We start from the raw sequence: 18,535 nt of genomic DNA, 5'->3' as shown, positions 1-18,535 counted from the left end.
TGATGTGGCCAGGGAAAGGAACTTTTGGGGCTCTCTGCTGGAACTGCTACCTCCACGACCCGACCCCGGATAAGCGGGAGAAGATGGATGGATGGATGGACATTTTTCAGATAATGCAACACCGGCCATTCGTGTTTATTCTGTGCATATAATACACAGCATATGAAGAGGATTTAGATTCCTGCTCTGGATTCAGAAGGCTTCTGGATGTTATTACACTAAATTCCTCTCTCGCCCCCTCTCCAGTTCTGGTTCACTGGAAAAACGTATTTTTTAAATATATTATCTGGATTATGCTGAGACTCTGGGTCAGTCGGTATTTACTTGCGGCACCGAGGTGGGCCGCTCGGATAAGTCACTAGCACCCCCCGTTTAGTAATTTACCGAGGTGGGCCGGCGGTACCGAAGTGGGCCGGTCGAGAGTCCCGGGCTGATTTGTAGTCCCAGTCCGCCCCTGGTCAGAGGTATAGTTAATTTACTACCTCCAAACTTATTTGCGACAAGTACAAGAGCCAAGAAGAAGACACACTATTACCTGATAAGAGAGTTGTCGGGAAGGGCCAAGAGAAGGAGAGACCTTGAATAAATTAAGGTGCATTCAATTACAACTGCAGTTTGTCACAATGTGGGTCTTATTTTTGCAGCTTTGGTCAACATAGTTAAAAGTGTAATAATGTTTGATCCTGCTGGATCTAGAAACGTGGTTTGATTGCCTAAAGGAAGTATGGCAAGGAAAGGTAAAGAAAATAAATTAAAGGGTAGGCACGTTGAAAGTTATAATTAGTCTTAAAGAGATGTCACAATGTAGATTACTATATTTGATTTAAAATTGTTTCATGAAAATTGACCTTTTTATGTTCTATGTATCCAGTTTGTGACTCTTACAACCTCAGAACCAGTGCCACTTGTCCCAATAGCCTGTTTTAAACCAGCTCTTGCAGTAATAAGTAGTGTACTTTTCTTACTGTCCTAATGTGCACAATGTAGTGACTGCTTTTTGTTTACTTAGTTGTGTTTTCTGTATTTTATATGTCTGTGTTATGTGTAATAACGTGTAACGTTGCTGCCTTCTTGGCCAGGTCAGCATTGTAAATGAGATTTTGTCTCAATGTTTTCACCTGGTTAAATAAAGGTTAAATAAAAAATAAATATAAATGTAGAAGCAGTCCGTAGAGTAAAGGCAGTCTTTATATTTAATAGTACACTGAAATAGAGAAAAAAATAAGTACAGTACAATAAAGTACAAGTATGGGTTTTAGGGTTATTATGTAAAGGAGAATGTTAGATTCAAACAAATATTTATAAATAGGGACCTGAGGCAAAGTATAATGTTATAAATTGTTTAAATATTACAGTTCCTAATCAGTGGGGAAGTTAATGTCATAGCTACTTGAATTGATTAGCAACTTAAAAATATGTTTGGCCATGTTAGCGAAAGATCTTACTAATTCAGTGTAAAACATTTTTATTTCAGGTTATTGACACAAATGTCAAAAAGCGATGGGCCCAGAATAGATCCCTGATGCACATTGGAAGAATCTTAGACATTTTTACATGTTATCATCAATATAGATGTATCTCTGTCATACATACAGCTAACAAACACTTTTCTATACATGTGATGTTTTGAATAAGAACATTTATCAACATCTTAAAAATGCGCTTAATGTGCTCACTAATAACGTTTTGTATTAATAAACTTTGATACAGCATATTCAAACTGAAACCCAGAACTAGCTATATTTATAATACTGGGCTCTTCTCCATTTTACTTCCAGTATGTCTAAATAAACCTTGGATGAACTAAGGGCAGACTTAATTGTCTTCCAGCTGTTCTGACTCATTTCCTAATGCACTGTATATCTGCCTTCAATAATCAGTTGTACGTCCTTTAAGCTGGGGCAACGTAAACATTCTTTATGGAACTATTCAAAACAGAAGAGGGTTTAAAGGGTGTTTATGCTGTTTGTGTTTTGCATGCCAAGTGTCCAGAGGGACTTATGGAATATCTGCTCATATTCTGCATCCCTTTCCAACACCCCCCCCCTCCCTTCATCGCCTCCTGCTCCCACAATAAGAGCCAGGTTTGATCTAGTCGGGTGTGTGAGTGTGTGAGTGTGTGAGTGTGTGAGTGTGTGAGTGTGCAGTATAGCACTATAGCTGTGGACAGTGTCTAACAACACCTATGTATCACTGCTCGCTAAGCTGATTCTGCTGACATTATGGGATGCAATCAGCTGTGGCTGAAGCTCTCAGGCTGAATCCTACCCTCCATCCTGTTTATGATATGGGATAATATCTGGGGGAAAGTTCAGTGCATTCCCACAGAGCAGTGGATGAAACATGTTGGAATACCGGAATGATACTTAAAAAGGTTCAGTTGTTATGAAGATATTTAGATAAGTGTATACTTAACACTAATTTTTACACAAATCTCCAAGGACAGTGGTGTGTATGCGGTTTCCTCGGCTGGTTCTGTTTCCCAAGTTGAGAATCATTCTTTGGACTTTGGTGTGTTTCTATACCGTAATGTTGAAATAATATGGCCAATACAAAAAATGATTAATTAAATGTTATGGCTTAGAGAGTTGATATATTTTCCTTAGCTGTTCTTCCAATTTAAGGGGGCTTTCACATGACATTTTACAGTAGTCGGAAAATAATCGTTTGCAAAATCAACATACCGACTATTACGACATTCCATGAATCCAGCAATGATGTCCTATCTCGCAATGTTAACAAAAGGGAAACATGATTTGTTTACACGTAAATAGGTCAAACGTTTTTTTCCTGAAGATTTATGGTCTCATTCAAGTTTCAAGCTTTCTTCAACACAGCATGATTTAGAGTAACTGTAGATAAAGCTTGGTATGTTTTAGGGCGTGGCTGATTATATCACTTTCCTTGTTGTTGGGAGTATGATTCTTTATGGTTTTTACACTTATTGTAAGTCGCTTTGGATAAAGAAGTCAGCTAAATTATAAGTAATGTAATGTAATGATTGACAGGTCAAAACCACACCGTTTTCTCTGTTCTGGGTAACCCTAACCCTTCCATACTGTTCAAGTTTATGTTGCCTAAAAATGTATTTTCAGTGTTTGGTTGTACGTATAGCTCCACCCTCTCATGTTACTTCTGCTTCCAAAAAACTAAGATGGTGGCGTCCAAAACAGTAAACTCAAGGTTTCAAAACCATAGACCACAAATCAAATGGTGACAGGGACTACTTACTCTTGGTACTGACTCCCCTTTGATCAGGATGAAATAATTGTTCTGTGCATTCCACAACAGCTTTAAAGGAATACAGACTGCAAGTGCCCCACTATGAAGACCAAAATGAATTCTTAATGCTTAACTAAATATAAAACCCTATTCCTCTAATGGGCTTTAAACAACTCCACTCGTAATTCTGTCATCACTGTCCTCCCAAAATTCAAAAAGATGTGCTTTTTCAATTCTCGCTTTGTTAATGAACTTCCATACTTGATCAGGAGATATTGTTTGTATTGCTGGCATTCTATCCACTCCATCAAATCCCATCAGTCAAGTGTTAGTTAAATCTAATTATGATAACTCTGTCTAGCTGACCTCATCCTTGTATTAACATTGTATAAGCGTTTTTTATAGCTGAGCAGCTGCCTGAAAACAGAAATGACCGGACTCTCCTGAGAAAATCATAGCACAATAAGACTCCATCACTGCATGCACTAATCTGCTCCGGCCCGAACATAAACCCCAACACAAACAGTTCTTTTCACTTTGGATACGCTCCAAATACCCATAAATCATGCCGCTAATCTGGCAGTTGCGCTGGAGCTTCAGCCACTTTACATCAGAGGACAGGAGATCAAGGTCAGTTCTCCGGTTTGTTTTCCTCTGCCAGTCTGCCCTCGCTGAAGAACATTCAGGCAGTGCTATGGTTCTATGCAGCACAAAGCCCAGATACACAACTCTGACCTACACATATTGAGACTCTGAGACCTGTTGACCTTCACTGATTTAACCCTCCATGCAATCAGTCACATAATGACACCTCCACACATACACAGTAATCAGGTTCGCAGCGCTGAACTGTATCTTTGGTGCAATGCAATCCCAAAGCATTTTAAAAAGCCAGCTATACAGATTATATACAAACAAACAGAGGTGGGAAATAGTGGATTACAAATACTTCGTTACTGTACTTAAGTACATTTTTCTGGTATCAGTACTTTACTCCACTACTTATTTTTCTGAGGACTTTTTACTTCTTACATTTTTAACACAAATACCTGTACTTTTGCTTCTTACATTTTCCAAACAGGCTGGTTCCTTTAGTTTGAATGTGTGTTTGGTGGCGTGATCATTATTATTTAGAGTCATTGCGTGCCTATTTATTTGAACACGATTCGTGTATCCATCATTTCCTGGTCTTCTCTAAAGAAGAGGGACCAATGAAAACGTTGTCATGTTGCTGTTGTTCAACAATGACATTATTGTTCTATTAATATAAAGGGAGGTCAGTCACTCTTTAAAACAGCTGGTAGTTACGGGTACTTTTTACTTAAGTACATTTCGAAGCCCATACTTCTTTACTTTTACTCGAGTAAAGAAGTTTAGTCAGTATTTCTACTTTTACCAGAGTATTTTTAAACACGAGTATCTGTACTTCTAATTGAGTACTGTGTGTGTGTGTGTGTGTGTGTGTGTGTGTGTGTGTGTGTGTGTGTGTGTGTGTGTGTGTGTGTGTGTGTGTGTGTGTGTGTGTGTGTGTGTGTGTGTGTGTTGGGATGGGATGAGATTTGGTTCTTTGCCAACCATATCACCCTTCAATCAGCACAATCCAAGCAGACATCTTGGTGTCAAAAATGGCCCAAATGGAAGTAAATCCATACCTGATTTACTAGTATGCCTCTTTCCTCACCAGCAGAGAGCAACTTGTGTCATCTGCCATCACAACCAATGTAGCCCCCCCCCCCAGGGCTGCGTGAGTTCAGCTGTGCTGACACACTGATGATTGTCGTACCAAATCAATTCCTCATGAAGTACTCTGATGATACTGCAATAATATCTCTGCTCAGTAACACAGACGACCCTGAGCTGCACCAACAGGCTGGAAATCAGGTGGTTGAGTGGACTGATAACAATGCTCTTGAGATCAACACCAAGAAAACTGAGGAAATAGTTTTTTGGCTCGCACTCTGACTCCAATAGAGTCCCCATTGTCATCCATACAGATCAAATCAAGCAGGGAGTTGTAATACAAGTACTGGGTGTAATGATTGACCATCTGCTGTCATGGAAAGAGCACATTGAATATCTGTGCTATAGGACAAAACAAATAATTGATTTCCTCCGCCGCCTCAGGTCTTTTGGAGCAAGCAGATACATTCTTCTGTTGTTCTTTACATCGGTGATTTGGTCTGTTCTACAGTACTGCAATACTACCTGGTACAAGGGTTTTTCAACAGCTTTAAAATCAAAACTGCTCCACCTGTTGAAAATCTGCTCAAAGATTGTTGGTCAACCCTGTGTCAGAGACTCTATGACTCATAATAACCTGGCAGTGGCGAGCCGTCAGGGCCCTCCAGGCCCTCTCTAATGGCGCGTTTAGACTACACGGCCTCGCTCGGCCCTGCTCGGTATGGCTGGGCCTCGTTAGGACTGGCTCACTTTATGGCGCATTTCCATTACAGTTTTAGGAACTGGGCTAGTATCTATAGTAACGCAGTGTAGGCGGAGCCGTGACGTGATCTTCAGAGATCCCCAGAAAAACAACACAGCCGTTAGCTGTTAGCACTCAGAGCTCACAGCTCCTCATATATGTTCAGAAACTAGACAAAAGTTAAACAAGTACAAACCACAGACTGCCTGTGTCATGGTGAATACAGTCGCTGCTTTATTTATGTCTGTATAGGCCGTTGTTGTGAGTGTTGACGGTCGGAGCATATACTGCGTTAGCTTAGCCAATCTCCATTTAGAACACACGCATTTTAAAAGGTTTTTCGCCTGCCGTCTGTCTGCAGACTTGACAAAGCATTAATTCATGGTTTTTACTAACCGGTATCAGTATGTTGTTACTTCGGCATCATTTTGAAACGTGTATTACAATTAAATCACGGTCAACGGAGAACATTACATGGGGGGATTACATCCATTAAAGGTCCCCGGGGCAGAGGGATCAGACTGGACAAGGCTGAAGGAACATGATCTGTCTGGACCTCCACGATGCTGGACCACTACAGTATGTTTCATCAATTAAGGCTTACAGTAGTTGACTTTAATTAAATGTATTATGTCAACAGATTACACATCAGGTTAGTTAAAAACAATAACAAATAATTATTCATATTAAGTTTACATAGAAAATATTAGGTTCAACATAATATAGTTGTTTTCAACCAACCTAATACAGTAACGTGACATTTTTTGACATATTACATTTAAATTAAGTCAACATTTCAGTTTTTTCAGTGTATTAGAGACTTTCACAAATAATAACCTGCTCCACCTCTGCTGCTTACAGACAAATGTGTTCACATGGTCTCATTCTCATTCTCTTTTTCACTCGTTCGCATTTTCTGCTCATATTTGCAAAACAAACTCTTTCCTCGGGGGATTTGCAACAAGCAGGGATTGGATTTAAGGTTTTGTTTTACTGGCGAAGGTGAAAATGCCATCAAATTCTAAAGTAGGCTCTCTAATGAAGCTGGGCCGCGCAAAGGGAGGATATGAGAATGAATACATTTGAATAATATTTCTGAACCGCAGCGTCTGAGGCTTAGTGTGAGCAGCCCCTGGGTGGAAACCGTGGATTTATCAACGGTCCAAAACAACATCTGTTATTGCCCTTTTCCACTCCAGTCACCGTTATTGTAACATTTTACCGGAAGTACTCTCGAGACACAGAAAGCCGGATAGCAATATTACATAAAAAATAAATAAATAATAGATACAGTTAGGCAAAATACCACAATTGCAATTTTGTGGAAAGGTTAATTGAGCACACTGGCCCAAAAGTATAAGAGGACAGATGTATAGGCCATACCAGCAATAACACATTCCACCTGAGCTAAGGTTCTGATAAAAAAGAGCAACGTGTTTCCATCAAGGCAGATCTATAAAGGTATTCAAAGAAGTGAGTGTTAAGGTAATGATACGTTGCAACTCGTTTTTTCTACCCAGGGTGCATAGAGAGAGAAAAACAGTTTGACCCAGCTCAGAGCGCACCCTGAGGACAGTTAAAGGAAACATATGAATGCGTAAGAAGCTGGGGATATAAGAGGCTAATTTCTCTACGTGCTAGCTAACTAACTCCTTACGATAGCTACAGTATAGCCTTTCAAATGTATTTTCATAGGCATATTGTTACAGTCTACAGGCTATCATGTGTCATCATAATCACCTCTCATGTTATTATCATAACTTATAATCAAGAAGCTGCACATTATTGTAATTAAACATGTTGATGGAAACATTTTTCTTCATGCATTTAAACAAGACCAGTTCATTAAAGAGGCCCTATTCTGTTTTTTGGGGTTTTCCCTTTCCTGTAGTGAGTTGTACAGGTTTTGTGCATGTAAATGGTCTGCAGAGGCTAAAATCCCTGTGTTCCCCCACCCCCCCCGCCTGAAACACCTCCATTGGACTCCTTTGTTTACTTCTGTCACATATTGACATCACGGTGTAACACTCGCACTTCTATTGCTAGCGCTTCAACACATTGTAGGTAATAAGGTACTAAGTGGTTGACCAATCAGAGCAGACTGGGCTCTGGTTTCAGACAGAGGGTGAAAAGATGCTGCAGCACAGGCAGTATGAGAAAAATAAAGAGCTTTTTGAACATTAAAGCATGGAGACATGTCCCAGTAGAGACACTACATACTATGAACCTGAATGAGCAGAATAGGGCCGCTTTAATTCCTGTAGAAAAAGAACACTCTGTTTCTTCAAACAACAATGCTCTCATTTTAGTGTTGTGTCAGATTGAGAGCGGTATTTAAGTCACAACACCTTTGTCTCAAACAGATAAAAGAAAAAGGAGCTTTACACGATTTCTGCCTTGCCTCCAAATAAAAAAATGTGTCACTGTCTTCTGGCTTTGTATTGAATATTCTTCTCACAATATTGTACTTTGTTCAGATACTATCTCTTGGCCTTACTATGGTCTGAATACATTCAACATACATTCTCCAAGCCCCCAGATGTAATATATGTCCCTGACATTTACTACTACTATTCAGTGAGTAACTGCACTGCTCAGGGAAACTTTTTAAATAATGGTTGTATTGATTCTGAAGCATTTGCTAGCAGTTGGTCTGGTAACATTTAAATAAGATGGTTTTTTTGTGTCCTAAATCTAGTACAATGCTGTAGATATTTCCTGGAAGCAATACCTCACAAAGATAACTTGCACAAATATTATTTTGTAAGCCTTTTGCCAGTTGTCTACAGTGAGTAAATAGGAAACCCCACAAAATAACCAATTCAGCCAATGAGTAGTCAAATGTCACTACTTTGGAGACAAGCATCGTCTAAATGTGTGATCAAAGGTGAGAATATGGAAAGAACTGATAAAGTTTCAGCTGCTGGAGCCTTTTCCACTTAGATGTTGGAAGGAAACCATGCGCTACACAGTGTGCAGACTTGAGGATAAGCAGCATTGATATATTTCTTATCTTGACTTTTTCTCCCTGGACATTACACTGCACATTACACCACCCTGGCTTTGTGTAGGCTGGTCTTCTCACAATCCCTTTATATCTTAAACTCGCTCAATTCCTTTCAGATAGCAAACTATTTCCAAGGTCGGGCGCATTGGAGAGAGAGTGAAACTGAACTTTGGTGTGTTCTGTTCCAACCTCCTATACATCAAACCACCTCCATTACATATAACACATTAAAAGGCAGCTTTCTTATTTCTCTTCTCGCCCTCTTTTCAGACCTGAGTATACCAATAAGACAAATTCGGTGTCAGTGAAGCATTCTCACTGAAACACGAGAGAGGTATTTCACTTTGTGCTGTAGCCAAGGTTACCGGGCACACATACACTTACACAAACCACTAAATATTCCGTACACCCTGCTATAGATTTTCCCCAAATGGAGCTCTCTCCAAGAGCAAACTCTTGTTTGAGCAGAAAAATCTAAAGTGTGTTATTGTAAATGATTTTAATTCCCTGTATAAATAAAGGATAGAATAAATGTGTTGTAATTAAATACCTAGTTCATGGTATATTTACTGCAGAGTGTTTGCACATGGAAAGGGCGTGTGGATAAAAATGGCCCATGCCTTTAGCTTTGAAATTGACATTGTTTCTACAACCAGGCAAGGGTGGAGGTTGAAGAAAATAAATAAAATGAACTTTCGTCCAAGTTGGAACCCACAGGAATCCAAAAGCACTGCCAATATGTTCTGTACAAGAAAGTCTGAGCCAGTACTTTATGTTCTGCAGCAGCTAAATCAAAATATATAATATTTTAATTGTATTTAATCTCCTCTATCTGCCACATGGTCCATACAAATTGCCAGTAACTCTAGACTAAAACCAGACGCTTAATCCAATAGACAGATGCCTTGGTAAAAAATGAAGATCATCCACAGCCCATCAGCACAGACTGTCTCTAATTTATTAAATAATCAACACTTTAATCTTTTGATACAACTTTGCTAGTAATGACACATCTTGTTGAGGTACTGGGGGAAGGGGAGCATCCAATCACATCCATCCTCCAGATCTAATCTTTTTCGCATGCTGAATTAAATCAATTTATTTTTCCTTTCCAGTAAATGACCACACATCCCCCAGGAGATAATCAGCTGAGACGCTGTATTTACGACCACTTTTATGACACCAATACATTTCAGTTTACTCACATTTGTGTTGTTACTGTAGATTTGCCTAATTCCTACAGGCAGTCACAGAAGTAGTTGTTAAACGGCGTTTGGTGTCATCTTATATTTTTGATAAGGCCCTAATCAGTTACAGGGCATTTTTAGCGGCCTGGAGCAGCTTGTTGTAATAGTTTAAGCGCTTCAGTTTTGCATTGCGTCATATTTTTGCAAATACAGTATAGAAATGCCTGACGTTTCATTGTACCATCGGATTAATTGATAGATGGGACTCCTGTGTTGGCTCTTGCTGGATACCCAGAGCTATAGGACCTTAAAAAAAAACGGTATGGCAAAAATAAGTTGAGTGTGGAACGCTGCACACTTTTCACCCTCAACAAATGCACCCAAACAGCTGATCTTGATACTTAACGATAGTTGCTGGATCAGCCGAGAGTGCTGTTGTTTTGGTGAACACGGCACTAAAGAAATGAAAAGGTTTACATGTGTTTTTCCTAACTATTTAATACATGTACTACTAAACTGGTGACAAAAAGAAGCCGCTGTTAATGTAATTCGGTTAATTTCGCAATCTGTAATGATTTGCTACCGCTAATGATAAGGTTGCTAGCTAGCTAACTAGCTAATATTGGGGAACAGCAGCTGTGTGCTATTTGAGACAAAACGATCTGGTCTGGTATGACATGGCAATGTTGCTTATTAAGAATGTGTCTGAATTGAGACACAGCAACTATGATCCATACAGAAAAGAGTAGGCCTGCCTGTGAATTAGCGCGTTACTTGGGAATTTGAAATGTTTATACTGCCATTGTAAGAGGGCATTTTGAAGCTCTACTTGATAACTTGATGTTTGGCCTGCTCCAACTATTTCAAAGCCCAAGTAAGGGATGTTCAATATTTTACCCTATTCACAAAAACAATAATCATCCAGAAAACGACAGCTCGAATGCATGGTAACAAACATTTCAGGTGGTGGACATGTGTCCAAATGTAACACTTCTTGATATATGACAATGTTATAGTGATCTAATTAGGGCGATCTCAGCATGGACTTCAACACAAAAAATGTATATCAGAGATCCTGAAGGTGCAGAGTGACCCGGGCAGGGACGGTCCAACAAAAAGACACCTTTGGTTGCAGAATGGGAAATATATGATTCAGTGTCTTTGAAGCTTGACCCCAGCTCGGGACAAAAAACACGGATATCTCAGCATCTGCTCGTCCAATTTTTCTTTTTTTGTATTCCACCAAATGTATGGTGGTGCTATACTTCACAGCTGGAGTTACCCTTTGAGTCGGCTTTTTCTTTGTAGACAAAACATGGCAAGACTGCCAGGTGCTTTTTGAGTCACTGATGTATATCCGATTGCAGGCTCCTGCTTGCTTTGATCATTATTGCCATATTTCTGCTTGTTACCTCAAAATAGGGTTTGATGTGATGTTTCGCAAGGATAGGAAATGTGTTTCCCAATAAGTTTAAATGTACATTTTGCTGATATCTCCAGTGTTTAAATGATCAGCACAAAAATCTGAGTTTTTAATTGACGTGTCCGTGTTTTTCATCAAGGAGACTCCCCTGATGTAAAGTCGTTGTTGAACTGAGAGGTGTAGAACATTTTTTGGTGGGGGGTTTGTTTAGTAAAGTCTGCTCCTCAGACAGCGGGGGTGCAGCTGGACCAGAGCCAGCCTGAGGTCATTGGGTCCACACTTCAAAAAGGAGTTGGACTGAGCTCTTATCTTCTCCCTGGGTGGGATTCAAAACATTTCCTGTAACCAGTCAGATTCAAAGCAACCAAGAATCTGGCCTGTCTGGAATTAAGCAATTTGATGATGACAATACATGTCAGTCGTGTTAGAATAAACATGTCAACAATCTGTATCTTAACTCTTACTTTTTCATACATTAACTCAGGGTTCAGGCTCTCTTCCATAATCATACAGTGGATTCAGTTGGAAAACCCCCTGAGAGAGCATTAAGACCATTACCATAATCAAACGTCACACTGAATACCATAAGAAAATGCTCAACTAAGGCTGATAATTGGCTCCCCACACCATAATGTGGTTGTTTGATCAGACATCTGATTTGAATAAATGGAAACTAAACATGGGCAAGCTGTTGTCAGTGAGGAATATTCATAAAACACCAGATTGGTCAATAAATGGTCTTAACCAGCCTGTGTCACTCTTGCGGCTTTCACACCAGCGCTTTTCCCTTTCTAGCTCCTAGCGAGAGCTTTTCTGGTTCAGCTCCGGTTTCCCTTTTCAGCTCCCGCTCTGTTCACACCGCCCAGAGCTGCCGAGAGATTTTCTCCCACAACAACAACGGGCCAGGGACTGCGTCGGGTCGACGATCGTGTTGCTTTTAATCATACGAAGCCAGATTAAATTAAATAACGACTTCTCCAACCTTATACTTTTCTCCAGAGTGCCGTGGTTCATTGTTTATTAATGTGTTTCAGCGGCATTTACCGACCGCTGCAGTGCTGGCTGCTCTTCCACGGGAGTTTATTCTCCCGTTAGCTCACACGGCTCTAAAGTATTCACTGTCTGACTGTCACACAAGCAGCTGATACATATCCCCAGTTCCCCTTAAGTGAATGTGTGTCAGTCTGAATTGACGCTGTTTGGCATCACAACGCTGTTATGAAAGTTTCTCTGGTATAACATGGGTGATGTTAGCATAGCAACCGAAGCTAAACTGACTACTTGCTAAGCCGTTTTCTCCAGGCACATTTTACCGACGTATTTTTCATTATGATTCTACTTGTGATAGTCGGACATGACAACCTGTACAGCCCATGTATTAATTCCATCCGATAGCTGCTATAATAACAAACAAAACGTCTGCCTGCTCTCCACAATGATCAATAACAGCGAACGGATGGTCAAAGTAAGGTTTCCTGCACGCCTCGACGTAAGCGACGCCGCGTCATAGCTCCAAAGCTCTTGCCTCTGGACCGACAACTTTTTGGAGCTGGAAGTGAACCGCATTCCGGAGCTATGACGCGCCGCCGCTGCGGTGTGAACAGGAAAAACCGGCGCTTTTCAGGCTCTAGCTCCCAGCAGGAGCTGGAAAAGCGCCGGTGTGAAAGGGGCATGAGTGATGAAAATATGTTGGGGAATGAGTTATTTAAATGGTGTCATACGGTGTCTACACTGAGAAAATGAACATTGACTTTAATTAAATGTATCATGTCAACAAATTTCACATAACTGTATTAGGTTAGTTGAAATCAATAATATTAGGTTGCAACTAATATTTTTTATTAAAACTTAATATTATTGCTTTATCTAATAATACAGTTATGTGACATCGGTTGACAGAATACATTTAATTAAAGTAAACGCTTCCATTTTTTCAGTGTGTGTGAAAATTGTTTCCCCTTTTAAGTTTCATACATGATTTACTCAACATTACTACTATTCAGCCTTTGGACACAAGTTGTGTTCTGTGGCTCCAAACAAGATTTTCCAAGTCTAAGAAAAACAACGGTGGTGATGTTATAGTGATGTAATGAGGGTCATCTCAGGCTTGGAGGCAATACATTTACAACAGAATGTGTTTTACGAGCTGATGTTGTGGAGGAAGGACCAAATAAACTAAACCTCTAGAAAGGGTCATGCTTTTTTAAAAGTTGAAACGAAGGTTCAGAATGCAATATTTCTCAAAAGGTGGCTTAGGCTACATCACCCCAGAGTTCCCCAAACATATTCAACATGTATAAATCACGTATAAATGCATGTTCCTGCAAGAAGTAATCATCTGGCCTGAAGAATTGGACTCATGAGACACATCACTATCTCTTAACTCTCTCTTTGTTCTTTAGAAGATGAATGGTGGAGCCAGCACGTCCGATATGGAGGTTTTCTTTATTGTGTCATTGATAAAAACAGAGTTCTTGGACGTATATAAGATAAGTCTTATCGGACATTTTCCCGCAGTCCCCATACCAAAGTTTAACCACGCTGACCCCATTAGCTCCATTACGGCTGGAATCAGTACGGCCTTTTATACTCAGCATCACCCCCAGACCACACACACCATCAGCTGTGAGAGAAGATGAATGCTCCGTTGGGAGAACAGCGAGCAGAGCTACTGCTAGGCCTCCTCCACTGTGTATTGTTTTTCACAGTCCAGTGGCGATGTGTGATTATATTGCTGCAAGGCTGGCCAAGCTACACCGTCTCCCCGTGGGAAAGAGTGTGTGTGTATGAATGCAGAAAGTTGGTGACGTGTCAGTCATGTTTCACGTCTGGCTAAAGTCTGGCCAGAGGTGTGTTTAGACTACCAAACAGAGTAAAGTTCGCTGGAGCAGTGAGAAAGTTTACGCGTGTTCTGTGAGTTCTTTTAAAGTTGGATTTTTACAGTTTTGGCCATCATTTCCATCAGTCATTGGCACATAACTCACCAACTTCATACTGACATCAGGGGACTCGTTAAAATTATGACTTAAACTGTCCATAAACATCCATTAAATCTTTTTCAACTACTTTCTGGGTCAACTTTAGCACTGCACTTATGTGTGAACAGTTTTACAATGCAGCTGATGATTGGACAGGGCATTTTAGCAGCAAATCTTCCACACTGAAAAACAGCACATACTATTCGTCCAGGTTTGACTTTGGAGGACAATGTATTAGGAAACGTTGGTTTGTTCGCCAAGAATAGGGATCTTTACCATCATGTTTACATTAATAACTATGTGTTAAAGGTTGGAAATGGATCGTGGTCATGTTTTTAGGTGCTTCACTATAGGTTGAAAGGTGTCACTAAAAAAATGTATCGCAAGAAACATACAATGAGTGAGAACAGGAACAGAAAGTCATGTGTTAACGTCGGATTTTCTGTTGATGGAAGTTATCGCTCTATATGAAGTCCACCTATAACCTGCACCGTTGCTTCTTCATTTTCTTTTCTAAAAGGTGTATATGGGGTTATTATTTGGGACATATTCATCCCACCAACTTTAATTCTTAGTCAGTATGACATCTGTGTTTACCCAGTAATTGACATTTTTCACAACCATATTACTTCACCAAGGAGGTTATGTTTTTGGTTCAGCAACAGGTTTGTAAACAGGATTAATGGAAAAAACGTCTCGACTTTCATTGAACAAAGTGTAAGGGTGAAGCATGGGCCAAAGATGAACTTTTTTCAATTTTGAACCAGATTCGAATCACAGGATACATATTGCTAATGGAAATAGCCTTGGCAGAGGTCCACACTCTCCGAATGCTCTTCTAGTTATTGCAATATCTTTAAGTCAAATGGAACATCCTATAATGGCACCAAGCTGATATATGGGTAGACATTTACAGGTCTGGAATATAAAATGGATGGCATACAGCAATAAATCTGCATTTTAAAACACATTCGCCGAAGAAAAATGGTGAAAGGAACCAACCTTTGGCAGGAGAAGCAGTTTCCAACTCAAACCCCCCATGCTTTATTGACCTGTCACTCTTTTTCCCCAACATCCATTAGGATGTCTGAGAGGGGTTGTTCAGAGGAAAAATACAGAGTGGAACTAATATTGAGTGAGTCTGATTTATGTGGAAACAACAGCAGTGCACTTTTACAGAAAGCCTTTCAAGTGCCGTGAAACATGAAAAGATTTTTAATAAAGAAGAGCAGAAAAAGGTGAAGCTCATCAAAAAGCAAATCAGTCCTGATGATTAAAAATAAATGTGATGAAGCAAAGGTTCATTTGTTTGAACTCATTCCAATTGAGCCTGGCTTTTTGCAATGCCATTTCAGTAATAATGCAAATGTAGTAAATGTAGTTAAAATAATAACTGATGTTACATGTGGGGCTTGAAGCTGAGGCGCGGGCTTGACAAATACAGTTCTAAAAGCACTAAATTACTCAAACTGCATAGTAACTTCGAGAAAAATGCATTCATAAATGACTCAGAGAAGCGCAACGAATACAACATCAGCATTCATTTATTTATTTTGAAATTCTTGTGGACTGCTGCCATATATGCTATGCCTTTCACTTTCAGATGGCACGTGGAGATGGGGTCTTGGAATGTGTGATGGATGGAGGGAGCTGGAAGATGAAACAGATTCCTGCTCCATTGGAAATCTCCACGAGACTGGTGGGCTACAGTAGGTCAGGAGGCTCAGGGGAGGGGGGGCTCGGCCCAGGAGACTGACTGCAGCGGAACCTGGTCCTGATAAGGGAGGCTCATCTAAAGAAGGCCTGTTCCTTAGGGTTTGTGTTGACATGGTACCAGTTCCTGACATGCATTTGTTCTGCTGCGAGCATGGCTAAAAACACAGAGCTATGAATGAATGGCAGTCAGTCAGGTGCTTGGTCCAGATTCAAAATATCTGAACAATTGGAAGGATTGTTGTGAACTTTGGCATCTACTGACTTCAGTGATGTCTTGGCTCTTCCCTCTAGTGCAGTTAACATCTTTAGTTTCGAGACATCTTTAGATTTTTGTGTAATGTTGACAGTTGACAGCTCCATCAGCCAAAGTTGAACTTCGAGTTGACTAATTAGCAATTGTTAGCATGCTAGCAAGGTGCACTTAATGGTAAATTAACCTGGTAAATATAACTTGCTTAACATTAGCATGCTAGCTGGCTGGATGAGTTCATCAGAGGCTTTTGCAAGAACAGAACAACAAACCCCTTATAACGTCTTCTTTATGAAATATGGCACATGGCATTTGCAAGATTTGGAAAATGTTTTGTTATTGAGCTGTAGGACTTCATTATGTACACTTGGTGAGTGGTGAGAGTATTAAACTGCAAATGTAATACTTGGTTTTGCACATATTTATAATGACAAAATAATTCTGGTCGAGATACAACGTGGGTCAATTTCATGTTATTCTTTGAAATGTTGATTTTAGGAAGATCAGCTTAACGTTGGTGCAAGGTTTAACCTCTTAAGCACGGCAGTCGAAAAAATAAACGGTGGGAGGGGTCCAATGGGGGATTGGACCCCTCCCACCGTTTTTTTTTTCGAGATAATGTCTCAGGGCTTCTTAACATTTATGAAACTATTAATGTGTAGCACCAGATTAACGGGAAGAATCTCAGCTAACTGAAGATATGAACCATTTTTACCAAAACAAAACACAAGTCTCATAAGAAGCGTCTAAATGACCCCTGAGCGAAAACATTCTAACGCACTGCGGCACACAATTCAAGATAAAGATACCCTTATTACTTATCGTAGCTGCACATACAATATAGCCGATTAAAACTGAGACTCCACAGATTATTTAGGTATAGTATCATCACTGAGCGATCCGAACTTGCGACAGGGGAAGCAAACACAGAAATCACAACACGTACCGTTACGGAGCATTTGCGGCAGATCGTCTCACCGTAGCTGTCAATTAGGTCGAAAGACGTGTTTAATGGCATTAAAACGAAAAACAAAAATGCTACAACTGTTGATCCATAGGTTGATAATGTACCTGTGCCTTTGAAAAAATTATTTATAATCCATAATTCCATTTATTATGTAAAAATCGGAGCGGAAAAGTTAGCTGCTATGCAGCTTCCGGTTTTGGTAACGCGTCACTCTCACTCCTTATTTGTTAACGTTTTGGTGTGTATATAACTTTCCCTCGATTCCATTGGCTCTAGCGGTTATAAAGAGCTTTCATTCATCAAAATCGACCAAGGGGGGCCAGAGATAGGTCAAATCCACCCAAATGACCCCAGAAGTGGGGTTTTTTGGCTAAATCTCTCTAAAAAGGTCAAATTTCACTTGTTTTGCATCAATCTTGATACAGGGTACTTATTATATGTTGTACTTTGGATTCCTAAAGCTTTTAGTCTACTAACGCATCATCCAAGGGTAGTTTTCACTATAAGTAAAAAATAATTTTTGGACGGACACTATAATTTACAGTTTTTTACTATGTAAAATCTGAATTTTCTTTCAAATAAAAAACATCTATATTGATTCTAACTTTTCTACATCCAACTCACAGGTTTATCATTACTTTGAGAATAAAGATTATTAATTGAACCCTTTTAGAAGGGAAGATATGGTCATTTGTTCTGGGAATGTCATTTTCGAGCCTGAGACCTGAAAAACAGGCTCAGGGCTTAAGAGGTTAAAATTATTTTGTAGTAAATTGTTAAGGTTATTGCTATTTAAAGCAATGGTACTCGCAAAGACATGCATTTGTTCCTGCATGCAAGAACAAGAGCTTATGTCTTTGTTTATCTTCTTCACATCATTTTTCACAGTGTACTATAACCTGGCAACCAGGCTTGGAAACAAAAAGGCTGTCTAATACTGGTGCCAATGGCTTTTCACTGTGGTACATTTCACCGTGTGTGGAACACAATAACAGTTTCATTTGTTATATCAGAATTTATTTCAGTAAATGTCCTCCTTCATTCACATCATTACACTATAAATACCTTTACAGTACATATTCTCCATATTTAAAGTTACCACTGTAATAACTACAGAAAAGAGGGCAATCAAGGTCCTGCAGTAAATAACCTCATTAGAGATTATCTTTGCCATTTTATCAGCCTATAATCTTGTTTACTCCGAGGCTAATGGAGGAGCGTGGAAATGGCCTCGTTCCAGCTGCTCGCCTTCAGCTTCTACTTATCAGCCGTGTATGATGTATTGAGACCTGGAACTTGAATACACCCAAGAGAAGGGCAAAAGGTCAAATGCAGACAAAGAGCATCTCTGTCTCTGTTTTCA

The sequence above is a fragment of the Trematomus bernacchii genome, unplaced genomic scaffold (genome assembly GCF_902827165.1).
Source record: "Trematomus bernacchii unplaced genomic scaffold, fTreBer1.1, whole genome shotgun sequence".
In the NCBI taxonomy this organism is placed as follows: Eukaryota; Metazoa; Chordata; class Actinopteri; order Perciformes; family Nototheniidae; genus Trematomus; species Trematomus bernacchii.
This window is presented reverse-complemented; position numbering follows the sequence as displayed.